This window comes from Limulus polyphemus, unplaced genomic scaffold (genome assembly GCF_000517525.1).
Source record: "Limulus polyphemus unplaced genomic scaffold, Limulus_polyphemus-2.1.2 Scaffold3584, whole genome shotgun sequence".
In the NCBI taxonomy this organism is placed as follows: Eukaryota; Metazoa; Arthropoda; class Merostomata; order Xiphosura; family Limulidae; genus Limulus; species Limulus polyphemus.
Genome location: NW_013669194.1, coordinates 8,433 through 13,094, shown reverse-complemented (window position 1 = coordinate 13,094; position 4,662 = coordinate 8,433).

Here is a 4,662-nt window from a genome sequence, read left to right as displayed (position 1 = left end):
GAATACAAGTCTAAAGAGGTTATAATTTCCTTGCATAGGTCACTGATTAGGCCACATTTGGAATATTATGTTCAGTCTTGGGCTCCTTACCTTAGGAAAGACATTGAATTGTTGAGAAGGGTTCAAAGAAGGGTTACTAGAATGGTGTCTGGGATGAGGGGGGTGTCATACGAGGAGAGGTTGAAATCTCTAAAATTGTTTTCTCTTGAAAAAAGAGGAGTTAGGGGGATCTGATTGAAGTGTTTAAGATTGTAAAGGGAATTGATTGTGTTGATGCATCATCTATTTTCATATTTAACAGTAAGAATAGTAGGACTAGGGGACAGAAATATAAATTTTGGCAGGGTAGGAGTCATCTTCAGCTAAGACAGTTTTATTTTTCTAATAGGGTGGTAGGCCTTTGGAATAGGTTACCTTCGGATGTTGTAGAGGCAGTAAACTTAAGTGAGTTCGAGAAAAAGCTCGATAAGTAGATGAATGATAAGGGCTGGCTTTAAGAGTTTTAAGTTTATTTATTTTAATTTAGTTTAGAGGATGGAACAGCCGAGATGGACCAATACCCAAAACCTTATATTATGTAATGTAATTTCAGCTGAAACTTATTGACCTCTACTGAATAAATTAAGAGAATCTGAAAACAAACACACAATCTTGCAAACATGGCCATAAGTATAATATAATAAAATAAAAAGCCTTTATTAAAGCAATACCTTTTACAAAAAACTTACCAAACGTACATTAAACCGACACTTTAGTAAAGAAAAATACAGAATAACCCTTTAATTAATTGAGGTGAATATTGCATAAGTCAAATAAATTTTCAACTACTGATTTTTGTTTTGTAAAAATACCCTCTAATAAAAAAGAAAAATTTTACATTAACACCAAAACCTCATAGCTTAAACCTTAATATCACTAACATTAAATACATATGTGCAGATCCTCCGAAAAGAAGAGTCCATATAACTAAGTATTAACCTAAACATATATATATTTATATATATATATATATACACTGTACACAATTAATCAAAGTATAAATTGACTATATAAAATGCATTTGTGCAAAAACTTACTGATTATATACGGTTTAGATGGACAGATATAGCTATTTACTGAAAAGAGTCTCAACAGAAAGTCCTCCAATAAGCCATTGATTTGCACTGTGCCGTGTTGGAAGAGTCCGATCCTCTCGAAGTTGACATAATTCTTCCTCTAACGGCGTTGATGTCTCTCGTTACCTTAGCAGACAGTTTTCTTCCCATGGAAGAGCCCAGGATTACTGTCGAGACTCAGAGGATCACCAATGATAGAGCAACTAATGCTATTATTCGAACACCAACGTAGGGAAAACTGTACTGGTGACAGGACAGCAAGTGAGGATAAAAGACAAGAGGTCATCCAATCTACATATCATAGCCCCCGGAAGAGAAAACCATAAAAAAAGACTTGGTAAATGGAAAGTTTAGTGTACTGTTTTATTTTTGCATAAGTATTGTTCAAGGGACTTCACAATTAAGGAAAGGGGCAGTATTGTAAGATATATCTATATAAATATAATAGTACTGTCTGTTATCTCTTGTATGTCCATGTAACTACTCTGCAGGGTGTGGATGGATCAAAATTGGTACGGAAGCTTATTAGGTCCATCAGCTTTGAATTTTATGGGCGTTTTTATCCTTTACTTCGCCCTTGTTGATGGACCTTCACCACATTTGGCATGAAGGTTTATTGAATACATGTAGAGATATATGCAAATTCGCTGTTTCACATTTGTGTTTTGCAGTTTTTATTGACGTTTTTGTATTTTTTACAATTACATATAAGGGAAGCAACTTTTCATGTCCTAAGATAACTTTTCATTAATCATGCATTTACATAACTTCCGTTCAGGGAACAGGTACTCCAGCTAGCATATATATATATATATATAATATTTTAATTCAGATATTTGTTTATTAGATGGAGCTAATCGTGTTGATGATGACGTTATGGTCTAGAAATTTCGTAGTAGTAAATAGAAAAACAAGTAAAGATATGAAAAGGACAGAGTGAGTTAGTGTTTTTTCAATGTATGAATCAATAAAGCAATAAGATATTCAATTTGTGTTAGATGAGAGTTAGACGATAACAGTTACTGCATCTGGCTATCAGTTAGCTAGCTAGTAAGTAAGTTAGACATACGTACCATTAGTCCCTGAATTTCTAGTGAAATGTTGATTGTGAAGTTAAGCCTACAAGTGAACATAACATGTACTGCAGCAAATGCTATTGAAGAAATAAATTAAGTCGTTATCACTATGGGGACTGGGCTTTGCATCATTTTTACCAAATAATTCAAAAGGACTCGTACAATGATGGAACACATTACAGCATTATGAAGTCTTTCAAAAAACCTTTGTAGTTATAAATACATTAATGAACGTTGTATTTGCATTTCACCCCTTTGGGTCTGTGTTTCATTATTCCAATGAATAGTTAATATCATTCAAGTATCATTGAACAAAGTTGTTCTTGATGGTAATGAACAGAAATGGCCTACAAATGATGCAAGTCTTATGAAGATGATCCCTGGAATCTCTAGAAAGTTATTTCAACCATCAAGAAGAAAACTCGTGATTAGCTAAATAGTTCAATTCAGTTCATACTTACACACTAATTTGGAACTAAGACGTATAAAAGTTAGGTTTAAAAATGCAGTCAGTTAGTCAGACCTCGAGAAGATCCTATAATATATTTGAAACTAGACAGCCCAGCAAAGCAGCCAAGTCTTCTTCATAAGTTCGCCCTATCGGAACGATGGAACAAGTCTCTGCTTCTCAGTAAGTTGTATTTTTAAATACAAGAATTTAAATATTCTAAAAAGTTTAGTAATATGATAAGTTGTTGGAAGCAGTAACCATGGGTAACTTCTTCATACTTCACAGTCTTAACATCCTGATCAAATTCTCGTATTTTCATTCAAAGGTTTCCCTCTGGTTGTGTTCCCAGTTACTGACCCATTTTGTATTGGACAGCACTTATGAACGACATTTTATTAAGTTTCATAAAGGTGTGCGATACCTTACACACCTATAATCACAAACATATATTTCCATACATATAAGTATCCATTTTCCACATATTATCTCATAAACCAATAACTTTTGATAAATAACTTTAGGCATGTGCATTGCTACCATAGAAGCTTATATAAGCTACTTCCATAAAATGTCTGCCATAGGGTATGGTAAAGTAATATGTTGCCATTTGTGAGAAGTTATACTCAACACAATGTTTCTGGCTTTTCAAAATTGATAATTTGAGGTGGAATTTAACTAAACTGGCTATTCAGTAAAATTTATTTTCTATATTTATAATTTACAATTATAATTTATTCTGTCACAACTTATTACATAAATAAATCTTCAATTCAAGTATGGCTACATACAAAATTCAACAGTAATGTTCAATCACTGTTTGGAATGATTTCCAATCATGTACCACTGGGAACTATTGCCTTACACAAAGTTGATCCACTTGTGCTAGTTAACTTCACAGCAAAACAAACATAGGAACTTTCAATAAAATGAGATCTATTTTATTGAAACAGTCACCCAATACTTTATCTGTGTTTGGGGAGAACAGAACTTTCTCTCTGTTCATTGAGGAAAGCCCCGTAACTTGTTTGGGAGAACTGCTATTATTCAGATAAGAGTAGCGATTTTGCTTGGAGAATTACTCAGTGCTCAGAAAACAAGTAGTAACAACCTTTTTTTTTAGTTGTTAATATCCCAAGCAAACAACTTTCTAGTTGTTGCACAAATGATAACTGTAGAATGCAGTACATACCCAGTATCTGACATCGACAGTTGTGTTATCAGCTTCAAATCCAAACAATTGTCCCAGCTAGCACATGAGTGGAAAATCAAATAATCCAAAATAAAAATCACTTGATAGCTTAGAAAGTGTAAGGATTAATACTTCCTTTCAGTCTGTGACCATGTCTAATCTATTAGGTCGTCAAGAAATTAATGTCGCGTTTTGGAACACTTTCACCCCCTAAAACACAAAACAACGTACATTACGTATAATAGTTAAACGAACCTCTTAAACGTCACGTTACTGTAGCCTATATAATGTATAAAGTTTAGTATACTCTAATCCATTATAGTGATGGCACAAGACGAGACACACATTCGGCATTGAATACAAAAAGGAAAACAACGCATCTGTAGTCACAAAGAATACCAAAGAAGTTTATGGAGATGTTTTGAACGTTCGTAAGTGTCAACGATGGTTCAGTAAATTTCGTTCAGGCGACTTTAGCTTTAATAATTGTGATGGCAGGGGCCGACATGTTGGAATTGATACTGATGCTCTGAAGACGCTTGTTGAGTCTGACCCAAGGCAACACACTCGAAATAGCCCTAAAAATGCATGTCTCTCATGAAAGAATACGTAAACATCTAAGGAATATGGGAAAACTCAATAAAGAAGGTGTTTGAGTGCCTCACGAACTCTCCGATGTTCATCGTTTCTAACGTGTGAACGTTGCTTCGTCTCTTCTGGCATGTAATGCGCGTGAACCGTTTTTGGATAGAATTGTCACCGGTGATGAAAAATGGATTCTCTATGCGAAAATTAAACGCCAAAAACAATGGCTCAGTCCTAGACAAAAAC